Below are 16,617 nucleotides of genomic sequence, written 5' to 3' on the forward strand. Positions count from 1 at the left end.
TTCTTTTTCGATTGCCCAGAAATTGTGTTTCCTGACGAATGAGTTACGTTTGTAGGAATATACTGGGGATTCATTTTATTTCGTAAGGGGTTTTATCGATAAACAGTATCACCAGTTTGAATTACAGGGGGTTGTTCGACATTTTTATTTTGTTTCTGTGTATTTTCAGATTGTTTCTTGTATGTAGTTTTATATACATGCTCATGGAACGGTAAAACTTCCTGTTTTCGTTTTTCATTGTATTGTTCGTAAAGGGTTAAATCAGGATCGAACTCTGGTTCATTTATGTACGGACCATATAGGAGGGAAAACGGTGAATGACCAGTAGTCGAATGAATACTTTGGTTATAAATAAGAACAGCAGAAATCATTAAATTTTGGGAAGTCTCATCAGGATTCTTAATTTTCATGACACGTAACTTTTCTAATAGCGTGGAGTGTAGTCTCTCTACTGGGCTATTTGACAAGGAATTTCCAGGAGTTGTATAATGTACTTCGATATTAAAAAGTTGACAAAACTCTTGAAAAACATGATTTTGAAATTCTTTTCCTCTATCAGCAACAATTCTTTGTGGAGTGTTGTGATGTGAAAAGTAGTGTCGTAATTTACTTAAGACAGTGATAGAATTTTTATCTTGAATAAAATATGCTTGTGCGTATTTTGAAAATGAATCGATAATAGTTAAAAACTGACAATTAGAAAATTGGAATATATCGATATGTAATGTCTTAAAGGGTCTTTCAGCTAGTAAGGGTCTTTCGTAGGCAATTCTGTAAGGGTGACGTTCATACTTACTTTGCAAACAGATTTCACATCGATTTATGTAGGTAGTGATTTGATCTCGTAATTTCGGCCAATAGTACTTTTGTTTTAAATGGTTATAAGTTTCGTTTATTCCATTATGATTTTTCTGATGGTAAGAACTAATGAGATCAACAACACAAGTTTGGCTGTTGTGTTTAAATTTGCAGCAACTAATCGCTGAAATTCTAGTTTTAATTCAGGCTCTTTTATACAAATTGTAAACACTACGTCAGGCTTAATTATTTCTTTAAAAATTTTAGAAATTTGTTCTTGACTATTTTCTTTCTTAATCTGAACTAAATGGTGATTTTTGTTAAATCGTTTGGAAAAAGTATGTTTGAATTCATCTCCATATCTGATAATCAATCGATTGGAGGCGTAATTTACTGGTAATTCAGAAATAGGTAGACCTTTAGCATCAGGGTCATTGTTAGAGTGAACTGTGGTGTCAGAGATATTATATGGGTTAATGTTTACTGGCGTATTCCTATCGCTATTAAGGTAACGCTGATTAAAACAGTAGTCCGCTAGGTCAAATTCATGCAGGTTTGCGACTGTATCGTCAGCATTTGCGATATGAGATTGCGTTTCTGTATTATCGTTTTGTTTTTTCGTTTCAGTGACATTGAGGTCAATTCTAGATAACGCGTCAGCAACTACGTTTTCTTTTCCTTTTTTATATTTTATTTCAAAATTAAGCTCCTCTAATTTTAATTTCCATCTTACTAAACGTGAGTTTGGTTCCTTGATTTTTCAGTTTCGATAATAAATTTGGTTCCATAAAGATAACATCTAAAATGTTTTGTGGAATCTAAGATAGACAATAATTCTTTCTCGATAGTTGAGTAGTTCTTTTCTGCAGAGTTTAAAGTTCTTGAGTAAAATGCGATAGGATGATCATTTTGAGATAAGACCGATCCAATTGCAATATTTGAGGCATCTGTTGTTAATTTAAATGGTTTCGTAAAATCGGGATATTGAAGTATTGGAGAGTTGGTTATTAATTCCTTGCATTTTTGAAAAGCTTCACAATATTCTTGGTTTCCAATGTTTTTCTCACATCCTTTTCTTAAACATTTAGTTAAAGGAAAAGTTACTTTAGAAAAATTACGAATAAAGCGTCTGTAACATCCTACTAAACCTAGAAAGGCCATTATTTCATTTTGGGTTTTAGGTATGGGATATCTTTGAATAGATTCAATCTTTTGCGGATTTGGTTTAATACAGTCAGGTGTAATTATATGACCTAAAAATGATACTTCTTTGTTTAAAAACTCTGATTTATCTAATTGTATTTTTAAGTTTACTTCTCTCAATTTTTTAAATATGATTCTAATGTGGTCTAGATGTTCTGACAGTGATTTTGTAAATATCACTACATCGTCCATATAGACAAAACAAAACTTATACAAGTAGTCCCTTAATATTTCGTCCATCATACGTTGAAATGTAGCAGGCGCGTTTTTCAGATCAAAGGGCATACGCAAATACTCAAAGTGTCCATTGTTTACTGAAAATGCGGTTTTTTCGATGGATGAAGGATCCATTTCTATTTGATGGAAACCTTGGGCTAAATCGAGTGTTGTAAAATACATACACTTTCCTAAATTGTCCTAGATTTCTTCGATTCTTGGTAAAGGGTATTTTTCTTCAATGGTCACATCATTCAATTTTCGATAGTCAATAACCATGCGAAATTTTGGTTTACCAGAAGCGTCTGCTTTTTTTGGTACTATCCAAACAGGTGCTGAATAAGGAGAAATGGATGGTCTAATTATTTTATTATCCAATAACTTTTGAATTTGAAGTTTTATCTTTTTATTCATGTTTGGAGGGTGCCTAAACGATTTTACGTAGACTGGCCTATCATCACTAGTCCGAATAAAATGTTTAGTTTGACTGGTAAAAGTTAAGTCACTGTTCTCACGATACATTATGTCTTTGAATTCATGACAGATTGGGAGAATTTTTGATCTTTCAAATGGTGTTAAGTGATCTAGTCGAAGTTGAAGTTCAGGGTTAAATTGGGTTTCTTTGTTTAAAGGTGGATCAATTAATTCGAATTGATCTTGAGATATTACTTTAATTCTTTGTGAAAATTTATTTGTAACTCAGGTTTCGGATTGGAAATTTTACAAAGTCCATGTTTTACTTGAACTAATGAGTCTGGGATGACATGTTCTTGTATCTTAAATGATGGTAAAATAGCCGTACCTTGTTCAAAGTTTACAGGTATTATTAAAAAATTATTATTTTCGTTCTGGATAGGTTTAGTTAAAGGCTTATTGTAAGCAAGAGAAAATGGTATTATGATGTCTTCTAAAGTTAAGGTTTTTTCTTCATAATTCAACAAAGCGTTCAACATTCTCAAATCTTTTGTACCGATAAGAGCATCAAAATCGTCATGCCAATTTAGCACACGCATTTTGAAAGGGTACTGAATGCCAAGTTCTTCTAGCAATTTTAGACTGAGATTTTTGTCTTCTTTGTAATTTTGCTTACAGGCAATTACTTCAAATGTCTCAATAAACACATTGTTTGGAAAAAGTTTTGCAATTTTTGGTGAAATAATAGAGTCAGAGGCTCCAGAATCTATTAAAATCGTAACTTGTTTATTTGGAAGGTAAAAGTAGGGTAATTCAATTGTTTGTGCAACATTATTTAAGTTAATTCCTTGTCGGAGGATACATCCTGAAAATTTTCTGGTTCTTGAAAATTTTGATTTTGACAATCAATTATTTCTTCAAATTCTGTGTTAGGATCTTGAATAAACTCGTCATTCGGCATTTGAGGGTAGTTATCAAAACAACAATTATTAGGCGTATTATTGTCATAATAAACTTGGTCTTCAAATTGAGGATTTACTTCAAGATTAGTTAACTCTTGTGATATGAAATTTCTTTGTCCCGAAGGTTGGGAATTATTATATCTTTGAGGTTGTCTTTGTTGGAATAATCGGGATGGTCCTGCTGTGGATGTTGACATAGGAGTAGGTGTATCAAATTTTGGTTTGAATTGGGGTTGTCTCCCAAATACTTGTGAATTAGTCGGGTAGTGTCTATTAACATTGGGTCTTGATTGAATGTTAATTGGTTGACTAGGAAATTGTTTTGGTTGTGTAAACTGATTTCCTGGTGCAAATGGATTGAATAGGGGTTTGTGTACTGGTCGTGTATGTCTATTTTGTGTATTGGTGTTAAATTGTTGGTTTTGATTTTGTTGATGGCGTTGATTGTGTACAGTATTAATTTGTGTAAAATTAATTTGAGATTCAATCATGTTGTAATTAATTACATGTTGAAAAGCAGCATCTAACGAGTTAGGCCTTTGAATCATAAGCATTGTCTTTAATGTTTGCGGCGAATTTGCTGTAAGAATAAGAACTGCAGTATTTTCTACTTGTGAAAGTAGGGTTAATTTAGAAGCTTGATCTAAAACTTTACACTGAATTTTGGCTATAATTCTCTGTACAAAGGTCTTAATTCTTTCTACAAATTGCAACAATCATTCATATTTATTGATTTTAATATATTGGAGTTCTTGCAATAAAATTTGATATGTTACAGGATCTCCAAACTTTTGACGTAGACCAGTTTTAATGGCATTCCAATTATTTAAATCAGGACGTGAAAGGCAAAAATTCCTTGCATCCTCAACCAACTTAGACTTAATTGCGGCTGTCACTAACTGTTTCTGTTCATTTGTCCCATTATAATAAGTAGCAAAAAATTCATCTACTGACAAAATGAAACTTTCTAAATGCTCTTGTTTCCCAGAGAAGGTAGGTAAGAGAGTAGTGTGGAAACGAATATTTTCCATTTTTATCCTATTACTATTACTTTGTAAAGGTGCACTTAAAGTATTTATGTTTAAATTATCAATTAATTCAACGAGTTCTTCTTGCTCGTGTGTAACAACTTTATCTAAATTACACTCTTCGTCGAGTTGATCAGTTTCCCTATCTGAACTTTCAGAATCAAAAATTTGTAATAACCTTAAGGAAGCCCTATGTTCAAATAAAACCTTTTTCAACCTATCAGACATGTAACAAAAATGGTCATTTCAACGACTTACACAATCGTAGAACCCATGGGAACCGCTTTGTCACTATCTGGTGGAAAATCCCTGTATCTCCAGCACTGACATGCAGAGGCGTGCGATGATTCTCTCAGGAACCCTTCACTGACGTGATGCGACACTTCCAGGTGATCTCAGGTTGCTATCTTCTTTTCGGAAATCGGCTCGGTTCGATGTGTGGCAGATAGCGCGATAAAGATTTTGAAAAATCACTTCCCGACAACGAAAACTCGATAAAGACGGAAACTCGCACTATCCTACCGGCTGCGCCAATTAAAGCTCTATTCCGATTGAAGATGTTGAAGGTTAGGCTAGTTCCGATTGAATAAAGGATTCGTTCCACCACATAAACCCACCTGATAGCACGTAAGCCGGTATATATTTGTACGATTAGGATATTTTAGTGTTCGGGGCGAACACTTTTTAGGGGAAGGGCATGTAACATAAAGATTACACTAGGTGCCGTTATCTTAGGTTGCCCCGGTCTACCCCAGTACAATGTCTGTGTAAGCAAGATTGGCGAATTGGGGTCATGATGTGAGTATAAATACTGCAGCATAAGCACGTAAAGATCACTGATCTCTGGGTTAGTCTGGGTACGCGAATTAAAGCTCTATTCCGATTGAAGATGTTTTAAAAAATATTTATTTTCGAAATAAGGCACTTATAACTAATGAGCAATACTTAAACAGCAACAAACGGTTAGCTTGGCTTTGACATAAGTAATGATGATAGTACGAACGCAACAAATGGTTTTAAAGAACTATTCTGCTTACTGCAGCAGTTTTCTAGCTTACTCTAGTGTAGTACGTGGGTTTAGGGACATTTCTCGCGTATTGTGTAACGCAGCGTGGAGCAGTAAGTGCCACACCCTAGATCAGCCCTAGCAAACGAAATAGTGTGGGGGAGCAGCATAAGTTGCCGCACCTACTTACCTCCCTTTGTTAGGTTCTTCACGTCTTTACCGGCTCGGTGAATGCCCTCAGACCTAAGTCTAGGGTTCATTCATCCCCGTTAAAGCGTCGCCCCCCGTGTTCCTTCTGCCTAAGGCCGGATCACATCATGCTCCCCGCCATCTTGGCAATCTGGGGGTAAGATTAGTGTCTAGTCACTAAGGCACTATAATCTAATAAAAGTGGGTTACCTGTGGAAACCTGTGTGTTCTTCTCCCTCAACTACCCCTTTACGTGACAATATCTTTATTTTAATAGACTTACCTATCATTAAATAATAAAGTTTGAAAATGTATGTAGTTTGAAATTATCTCTTCTAGAGTAGATTATAATGTCATCTAGGTAGATTAGGATGTCTTTCCATTTCATGTCTTTGAATATCTTATCTGCAAATTGCTGGAATGTTGCTGGTGCGTTGCACAGTCCGAAACTCAACACATTGAATTCGTATGACCCGTGTCCTTGTGCCGTAAATGCCGTGTATTGTTTTGATGACTCTTCGATTGGTATTTGCCAATACCCTGAAAACATATCCAAGGTGGTAAAGTACTTGGCATTTCCCAGATATGTAAGAATGTCGTCGATCTGCGGTATTGGGTAGCAAGATTTTTTAGTCACTGGGTTTAGTGTTCTTTTGTAGTCTACGCAGAATCTGGTAGAGCCATCTTTTTTCTTCACCAGTACAACTGGGCTTGCCCAAGGTGAATGGCACGGTCTTATTACGCCACACTCTAACATTTCTTGTATCTGTGCGTCAATGATTTCTCGCTCAGTTTGAGATACTCTGTAAGGGCGGCATTTGACTGGTTTATTTTCCGTCATTACTATTTTGTGCTCTATGAGTTGTGTTTTTCCCATGTACTTAGGCGATTTACAAAAAATGTCCTCATATTCGGTTAGCAAATTTTCCAGCTTCTTTTTGAATTCTTTTTCTGTGATGTGATCTAATTTATGGTCGTCTAGTGTCACTACGTCCTCTTCAGTTTTGTACGTTGTATAGAGGTGGCTTATGTCTTCATTTGTAGCTTCTAACCGTGCTATTGTTGTGCCTTTGAAAATTACTCTATTTGTGGGTCCTATGTTTGTCAGATTTACCGTAATTTTTTCTCCGGACTGATCTAAGCTGCACAAGAGGTTATTGCGGACCAACCACTCTTCGTTTGGCACCATGAGTTTTTTGTCGTTTCCTGGGGGCTCAGGTTCAACTTTTACTGTTTTCTTTTCCCCTGGATTAAGGACGCAATCTTCAGATATTCTTCTTTTTTCAGCCATGTTTTCTTCGTCTTGTACAAAGTACGGCAGGGCGTCCCATGAGCTCAGTTTATGGGGTTTTGGCAGCGGGTTTATATCTTTAGAGACCCATAACGTTAAGTTTGTGTCTTTGAAATCTTCGTAGAGTGCATTTTTAATTTCTGTCCAGTCGGTTCTGTTATTTGCGGCAGTCGATCTTGGGATGGCTATGTTAGAGATACCGTTCCGTACTGTCCATTCTTTTAATTTAGTGCAGCAGTTTTTGAGTGTCTGGGCGGGCGTGCATTCGCCATTATTTCCTATTATTGCCATCTGTAAGACGTGTCTGTTTCCTTTCTGAAAGCTGGTCGTACTGCCTAAGCTTATTTTGTCTGTTTCTTTTTCCGCTAGGTAATTTCTAATGGCTTTTCCGACTCCCTCTTGCTTGGCGTTGTGGAGGACGCAAAGGCCCATGCAATGTTGCTCGGCAAGCTGAAAATTGATCCGGGCATTTCTCGGAAAACTTCTCTCCAGCTTCGTACGCTGCTTTTCTGTCTTGGCTCTAATTTAAGATTGTGAGTGCTTTTTATATTGGCAATTGGGTGCAGCTTGTGGGTGCTTTTCATATTCTGTCTTAGTGGTATAATCATGTTTTGTACCAAGCTGAGCGTGTTCATTATTAAACATATGGAAGCCTTCATTTCCCGTAAAAATTCCGTCCCTAATATCAAAGGTTGGGGTGGGCCTGTCAATACTGTCGCTTTCACTTTCAAGTTTCTTACTTTGTTGCCCCTAAGTTCAAGAGATGCCCATGTCTCTCCTTGACTAGCTATTCTTTGTCCTCCTGCTGTGACTAGTAGGGTAGGGTGTTGGCCACGCTTGTACACCCCCTCTGTGAGGTGGTGGCTTATTATGTTTAACTCCGCACCCGTGTCGATAATTACTGGTACATAGTAACCGTTCACCACCGCGTTGATGTGTAGAATTTTGCAGCACGTTGGGCCCTGAGTGGAGAGGGTGACAGGGCTTAGTTTTGCCACCCCCTGGCGTTTGGGTACTGCTGCCTGCTTCTGCACACTGCAGCAAAGTGCCCTAGTTTCCCGCAGTTATAGCACGCGGGTCTATTGTCTCTAGTTCTTGTGGAGACGTAGCGCCTTTCTGGCCCTGGCGTGCGCCTTATATCGTACGTCCTTCTGGGTGGTGGCGGGGTTCTTTCTCGATAGGGGCGATTTATTTCGTAGCTTGACTGTTGCCTGGGGGCTGAATTGTACTCGAATTGGCGCTGGGGTCTAAATGCTGGTGGTGGGATGGTTTCTACAGGAGCGTTGTCCATCGTAATGCACAGCATTTTCATTTCATCCATGTTTCGAGGGGCCCGGTTGGGGAAATGCGTGAGCCAGTAGTATCTTGCTCTGGATTCGTCACTTAGGCCGTTGTGAAAAATTTCTTGGAACTCGTCAAGGTCTACCACTTGCTTGTACTCTTCGTATAGAACTATTAGGTCGTAAAAGTAGTTTTTTGTTGATTCCAGGGACCCTTGTTTCCTTTCCCGCACTTTTGAGAGTAGCCGTGAATTGATGTCGCCGTCACTAAACTCGATTTTAAAGGCCTGGCAGATATGGTGCCAGTTACTGTCGGGGTAAGTTTCTTTATATTGCCTGTACCATATGTTTGCAGCCCCCTTTAAGAAGGAGTGAAAGTACAGGATTTTTAGGGCATCATTCCAGTTGTTAGCCACCGCTGTTCGCTCGTAGGTAGCTATAAATACTGGTGCTGAGTCTGTACAGGGGTCGAAAGTTGGGTTGCTGATGAACTGGGGTAGTGCGGGTGTTTTTTCTCCTGTCTCTACAGTGGAGATTGTAACGTCTGCCATGGCGTTGGTGCCTATTATCACTTTTTTTCTGCTTTCTAATCTCTCTGATTGTGCTTGTGCTAGCGGGGGTGAGTTTTTCTCTCTTATTGTTACGTCGAGTTCGCTTTCTGTCTCACTACAGTGAGGGTGATGTATTCAGGTAGGCCCTCTGGCTCCTGTCTTCGTGTATCCCCCACACTCGAGCTTCTATGTCTTGGTTCAAACGGGCTGTCTGGCTTTATTGACCTCAGGTTATACCCTTTATTCATTCCTTTTTCCTCTTGAGCCTTCAGTGGCTTGGATTACGAGGGTGTGTCTACCAATATGAGGATTAATAGACGGGGATTGAACGGGACGCCTCTACCATGTCGCGTTTAGGGGTGCGTAGTGAGGGATGGTAGAGAAAAAACTCTGGTTACAGGTATGCCTTATTTATTACAAAAACGATGTGAACCAAACACTTAAGAGGGGGTTATTCTTACCCCCAGAATAGAAGGGCCAACACGGCCGTAATCGTCGTTGAGCGCATGGAAGTTCGGGGAGGGTGAGCTCCTCGCTGAAGGGGCACGCAAGGTGTTCTTGTACGATGTGACCAAAGGACCAAGTAAGCAACTGACAGGGTTAAGGGTTCTAACGGTCACTTCAAGTTGCGAGAGAACCCTTCTCTTTTCAGCCTGGGATCCTGAGAGGGTAGCGAGCCGACCCACCACTTCAAGTTAGGGAATGTTGCTCGCCGACCAACCCGGAGACCAGTCATTTTAGATCGCCAGCCTTGCTGAATAAATACTCGTCGATTAACCCAGATTCCTACCAGAATTGCTGACATAAACGATTATTCATTGTATAGTACGATCGGTATGGTGAATGTAAATGTTGGAATCTGCGACAATATTTATACAAAAAATGTCTGGCTTCAATTGCCGATTACCTTTAGCTGGTACAAATCTTTCTTCGGGAAAAAATTTAACAATGTCCTTATGTTGTTGAATATGTTCAATTTTCTTTTGTGTTCGTATTATTTCTTTACGAGCGTGTTGTTGGAATTCAGTGTTCGTGCGGTTGTTGCAATTTGCTTGATGGTAGCCACTTCGAGTATTTCTATTAGCCGGCTTAATTTTGATCTGAATCTTCTTAATGTTTCGCAGTTTATAGCACAATGATTTAGAGTTCATGGTGTGGCATGTTGATGATTTTAGCACTAAAAATTTGGTCCATTTTATTCAGATGTTTTGACTAGTTTTGTAAATGTCTCTTTTAGAGGTGACAATTCGTTTAAGGCTAATGGTGACTGGTATAGGTACGAAAAATACAAGACTAAATAATATGTGATAGTATCTTTAATCAGTATTTTTTTTATTATATACTGACAGTAATGCTGATCGTGTGAGGGCCGTTTTAGTAAGTCAAACAAAATTTGGATGACGTCACAAATTTTCATAGTTTGTGCCAACTTGCCAACATAAAACAAATATTGTTTGCAAGAAAATCAATTTGATTTGACGGTCGTTGAGTATAAGCGCTGCTGCCACAGGTATAGCTGAAATTATTAAGTTTTGTTGCCCACAGTTGCCATTGTTGCTTTTTTGTAAAATTTAAATTATAGAAGCTTGTGGCAATTGTAAAAGATTTTTGGGATTCTTCAGATGTTTTTAAAGAAATTCTCAAAATGATTCTGGCGCCATTTGGAATTTTTAGAAATATGTAGCTCTAGAAATATTCTCAATTTCTTGACAGTATTTCAGTTTCTAGAAGTCTCCGCCATTTACAAAATAAACTTAAAGGGAACTAGAACGGTTTTAAAATTTTTTTTTTCAATTATTAGAGGCGTTGACATTTCCAGAATATCCTTTAAAGACATCTCTGACATTTTTAAAAAATTCTTGACAGATTCTTCCTTTTTCAAAGGTCTCCTGCATTTCAATTCAAAAATTTTGAGTATTTATAGAGGCGTCTGACATTTGCAGAATTATCCTGCAGAGGCATATCGGGCAATTTTTAAAATATTTTTAGTGCCATCAGGTAATGTAGACATTTTGTGATAGGTTTTTCAGTTTTTGAAGGGTTTGTAGCATTTCCAAAATAATCCTATAGACCAGGCGTTTTTTTGAGAAGTGACATCTATCATTCTTAAACAGTTTTGATAGGTTTTTCAGTCTTTAGGTTCACAGAAACAAGAATGTTTTCTCCTCATGCAGTCAATTTTATTTTTATTCTGCTATTTACAATGTAGGTAATATTTGAGAGGTTTTGGGAAAGTCGTTTTTTTATATTATTCTACACTTTCACAACATAAACGCTACATATTGGGCCACATTACTTGCTGCTGAAGGTCAAAGTGCGGCCAATCAGCAGGAGCAGCCAGCCAGATGGTCCATATTCGGTAATCCTAAAATAACCAGTGTGCGCATAGAAATCACGGGAAATACACACGGCACTCGCGCATTGTTAGAATCACGCCGCAAAAACCACTTGTTACACGTTGTTCAATGCTTTCTAATTGTTTTGCAAGAACCTACTTTTAAATAAATTAGTTAAGTGAAAGGTTTGTTTTATTGGACTCGCCGATAGGCTACTCGCTGACGCTGTTACACAATGTTAAAAAATTTAGTACAAGATAGATGAGTAAGTTTACCCCGTTTAAGATAAAAATATTGTAAATTTAGCTTTGTTGATTATTACATACATAATTAGTTGAAATTCCATTACAGTAGTGATTTGTCTCAAGCTAATGTAAGTCCCTATAACAATAACAATTTGATTTGTTATTTTTAGTAACTAAAGTTTGATTGCTACAATACTAGATTTGCACTTTTTTAACCTAACAATATTGATGAAGAAATTATTTTATGTTTAATGTCATTCCATTATAAATTGGACGCCCTGTATATTATTCCATTTTTTGAAAGCCATTAAAATTTTCTTTCCAATGACATAGGACACTATTTTGGCCACAATTTTTTTGATACATGTGCACTGAACGGTTTCGAACAGTTAGCTAGGCCAGTATACCTGATATATGGCCAGATCACCAGATTATACGAGTTATGAAAACTAAGAAACAGATTTTTTTATTACAAAAAAAAACTGTAAAAGACGTTTTAGAATTTTAACTAGTTGCAAAAATTGTATCTACGACCCAAAACGGACAATATTTTAATCATTGATTGAAACTTAAAAAGCTTCTTGTTGATTTTTTATTCTGGGTTATTTATGAATAATTTGTAAATTTCCGATCAGTTCTTCGATCTTGAGAATTTATAATATTTACATATTAATTAGGTCCATCAAAAAAGGCGTTTTCGAAAACTTTTTCAATTTGAATATCTCATTTTTGGTTTATCTATACCTTATTTTAGATTATAGGTATCTATTTATAATAAGACTTTCTGGTAAAGCAGGACTAACTGTCAGACGGTGTGTAACATGCGCTTCGACACAATCCTACTACATAGTGAAAGTACCTGAGATTATTCGGCAGGAGGTTCGGTCTCCGTCGTTGGACTGACGTTATCAGCCTCGAAATTTTGCACCAAGGAGGGAAGAGAGGTTCCTGGCAGATTGACATGTTCTGGATGGATTGAGAAACCATTGTTTTTCATATGGATGTAAAAAAGTTTATTGCGTATTAGACACTTCTTTTAATAGCGAATTTAACGTTATACACAGTTCGATTTGTTGCATAAAAAAAATTGTGCCTAATTTACATATACATACATCAGTCCCCCAACCCCATCAAAATTCAAGACTAACGGCTTTCGCAGCTGTTCCATTTACTATCAGGAAAATATTGTCCAGATCTTTAATAGCTACTGTTGCCAATTGCTTATCTACAGTGGTCCACCCAGTACAATGTGCTGGATCATTATTTTGGTTTTGGCAGATTGTTTCATGTAAAGTTTCCCAAAATGGTATTTATTTTAGACTTACATATAAAAACTACTATCAATTCAATTTTATTTGTTCTCCACTTGTACAGAGTCTTTTAATTACAAGAGAATCTTAAAGCTTACAAAAAGATCTAAAGGAAAATTTGGCTTGATGCCAAACAAAAAAAAACTTTACACATAATATGATTTTTTACATCTATAAAATATACTTTCTATTTTTTGGTTAATTTATGCCTTGGCTGTATCCAGATTTTCCCAACGCTTCATGGTTTAAGCAGAAATTTTGCACTTTGTTAAACATTGTCTTTAATATTTAAGATTTTTTTTTTTAAGGGAGCGCTGAAAGTACTAACTACTTTTATAAATTATTATTTTAGGCTTCGGTTAAAAATATAAGGACTGTAAGTAATTAATATTTATTAGCGTAATAAATAACTCTTCTTTATTTATACATTTATTTATATGCGTCAAACAAACGTTCTTCCTGCGTAGAAACCTCCAATTTGGTTTTTGGAACAAAAATAAATTTCAATATTGTACTAGTAAAGAAATAATGTCATTTTGGATAAACGATAAATGGGTTTGCTTGACATTGACATAAGTTGGTTGATGTTTAGGAGAAGAAAGATAAATAAGGTTATAGTGCTGGTGTATACAGTGGTACAGTGGTCACAGTAGATACGTCGATATTCGGCAATTTAAAATGAAGAACGCTTGGAAACAATTATAGTATATAGTAGTCCATGTTACTCGCAGTGGAGGTGAAATCGTAAAAGTGGTGAAAAAATACGCAACCTTCTCCACAATATATTTATTAAACCCTCAAATCACCCTCACGTTGGTGAAGGTCAAAATGCCTGACATGTTTCGAGCATATAAATGCTCATCTTCAGTATAAATCGTAATCTACTAAAGAGTACACCGCTAAAGTGGAAAACGTACCTTAGGTTTGGTAAACACCGCCGACTGTCTTTCTAGACGGGGAGAGACAGTAAGACCCAGATTGAATTTACATTAAGAATTTATGTGAAACATTTTAGAGTTAATAAATCTGAAAGTAATTGAGAAGTTGATATTGATTTTTTTATATAAATTAATATAGTTACCTATTATGGGGAGAAAAAATAAAAAATAAATTGACTACCATTAAATTAAATTAATTAAATAAAATTGACCGGGCTACATTCGCCCAAGGTCAGGGTAACCCCTAATGTTGAACTACAGCCCTTGACAATTCCCACCGGTTCACACAGGCAGTCAGGACAAAATGGACGATTAAGTGGAAGAATTCCAAAAAACCGTTAAGCCCTGATAAGATGTAAAAGCGAAGAGTAGGAAACCGTTGAGATTCTAATTCAAAGGCTATAGGGGGCGCTGATAAACCGTTAACAAAATGACCGAAAGTGATTTACAAACTGAAGACTGACAGACTGTCAAGTGATTCTGTCGTCTGCCAACGATGTCACTGTAGCGGGATAAGAGCGGAAACCAAACAAAGTAAACAAACAACTTTAATTAGTTGATTAAACTAACTTGAAGGTTTAAGCAAAATTAGAATGGATTATAATTGAAAGACTTGCTTTTTACATGCGCGACGAAGGGGAGCCTGAAGGGAGGAAAGTCTCAAGGGGGAGGCTTCACAAGTTAAAAAAGGGAGAAACAGGGAAGAAAAGGGGCAGACGTGGTGGCAGGGTTAAAAATTCAGAGACATGAAGAAGATTTCGAAGATTGCTCTTTTCACATAGATGTAATGCTTTGAACCCCTGTTCAATGTTAAAGGAGTGATTAGTAAGGGTGAGGTGTCGAGCAAAATTGGATTTGATAGTAGTGTTATCTAAGTTCGGGTTCTGCTGGAATTTATTAGCCTCTCTAGTGTGTTCATGGACTCTGGTTGAAAACTTTCTACTTGTTTGATCGATGTAGAGAGCTGTACACTGTGGGGTACAGCAAGACAACCGGTAAACTCCAGATCTCCGAAGTAAGGGAGTAGGATCTTTTAAATTGGAAAGGAACCGCCTGGAATTATGTTGAACTTTGAAACAAATTTTGATGTTGTGTGATTTAAAAATGTTTTTTAATTGTAATGAAACAGTGCCATAAAAGGGTATGGAGAAAAAAGTGGTTTATTTATTTACGTCAGGTATAATTAGATCTTTGTTAATGTATTTGTTAAAATGGTTGTAATAAAGTTTGTTTATTAAAAAGGATGGAAAGTTATTATTCAAGGCTATTGTTTTATCCATGAAAGTTCAGTGTTAAAGTTATGTTGGGACATTGGAATGCTAAAAAGGCGATGGAAAAATGGGTTTAAGGATGCAATTTTCTGGTTGAGGGTGAAAAAAATTTCCGCCAATAGAGGGGAAAGGCATGATCCCATTGCGAGGCCTTTGGTTTATGCATAAAACTTGTTATCAAACTGAAATAAATTCTGATCAAGAACCAAAGCTACTAGAGACACCAAATCCTCCACCTGGAAAGGGTCAGTGTTCTCACAGCTGGACAGTAATCCCTGTACTAGGAAAATGCAGTCGTCAGGAGGGATGCTTGGAAAAAGGTTCGACACATCGAAAGATACCATCATAGCGGTTGGAGGTATGAATAGATTTTTCAATTCACAACATAGTTCAGTGGAATTTTTAATTGAGTATCTCTTGTTGAAGTTGGTGATTTGAAGAATTGTGTCGTGCAACCAGGAGGAAAGACGGTGGCAGGGGGAACCACAAAAGGATAAGTACAGGTCTGATGGGGATGTTTTGTTTATGAATCTTAGGAAGACCTATACCTATACCCTGTGACGCTACAGGGACACCCCTAGAAATTACATTTTCGACGTGAGCAGAAAGAATTTGTAAATCTTTGACATTAGGTTGGAAGTTGAAATTATATTTGAGACCCTTATTTAAGATGTCAAGGTCTGACAAGGTCAAATTGCAGTTAGAAAGGTTGACTGTTCGGAGGTGGAAGTTGAACGTTGAATTTGAGTTGCGCTGAACCCCGAAAGCGCCGCAAAAAACGTTATTGTCAAAAATGGGGGGGAGGAGAAGAAGCGACGAAACCCCTGTCGTTTGACGGAGGGGAGAGGGAAGTATTAAGAAAAGTTGTATTTAAGGTAGGGGGGTGGTGGTTCTTTTAATAATACACTTGTGCCTGCACTATTAATTAACTATTAAAAGAACTCAGACGTGTGAGCTTATCGTGAAGGGTTTTAAACTTCTTCTGTTCTTAGTCTTGTAAGGCTATCTACATTTGCATTCATTTTTCCTGGTCTATATTGAGCAGTAAAACTGTATTCCATTAGGAACATCCTCCATTTGGCCAGTCTGGAACTTGGATCCTTAATATTCAATAAATATTTCAGTGGCCGATGGTCTGTCATAATTGTAAAATAAGTTCCTGTTAAGTAGATTCGGTATTTCTTAACAGCGTACACTATAGCCAGGCATTCTTTTTCAATTGTGGAATACCGCTGTTCAGCAGTATTCAGCGTACGGCTGGCGTAACATACAGGATGTTCAATTCCGTCATATTTTTGCGCTAAAATGGCGACGATTGCAGTTGCACTTGCGTCTATGTTCAAAATAAATTCAAGATTCATATCTTGGTACTTTAGAATAGGCGGCTTAATCAAAGCTTGTTTCAGAGCCATTTTTAATTTTTCTTGGTCAACTGGGTAAAAAACCTAGGCAAAATTTAGAACAAACTTGCGATAAAATCCACATAGTCCAAGAAAACCACGTACCTCTTTAACTGTCTTTGGCACAGGATAATTTTCAAAAATTCCAGTTTTCTCAGGCTGGGTAGTGTACCCACCGG

At 37.0% G+C, this 16,617-nt stretch overlaps 1 long non-coding RNA gene across 1 annotated transcript in view; it reads right to left on the minus strand.

Moving 5' to 3' along the window:
* Positions 1 to 16,617, minus strand: part of LOC145736752 (uncharacterized) — a 200,977-nt gene that overhangs the window by 38,657 nt on the left and 145,703 nt on the right. The gene's annotated exons all lie outside the window — the stretch shown is intronic.

Source organism: Ips typographus, linkage group LG12 (genome assembly GCF_016097725.1).
Source record: "Ips typographus isolate SLU linkage group LG12, UJ_Ityp_2.0, whole genome shotgun sequence".
Taxonomy (NCBI): Eukaryota; Metazoa; Arthropoda; class Insecta; order Coleoptera; family Curculionidae; genus Ips; species Ips typographus.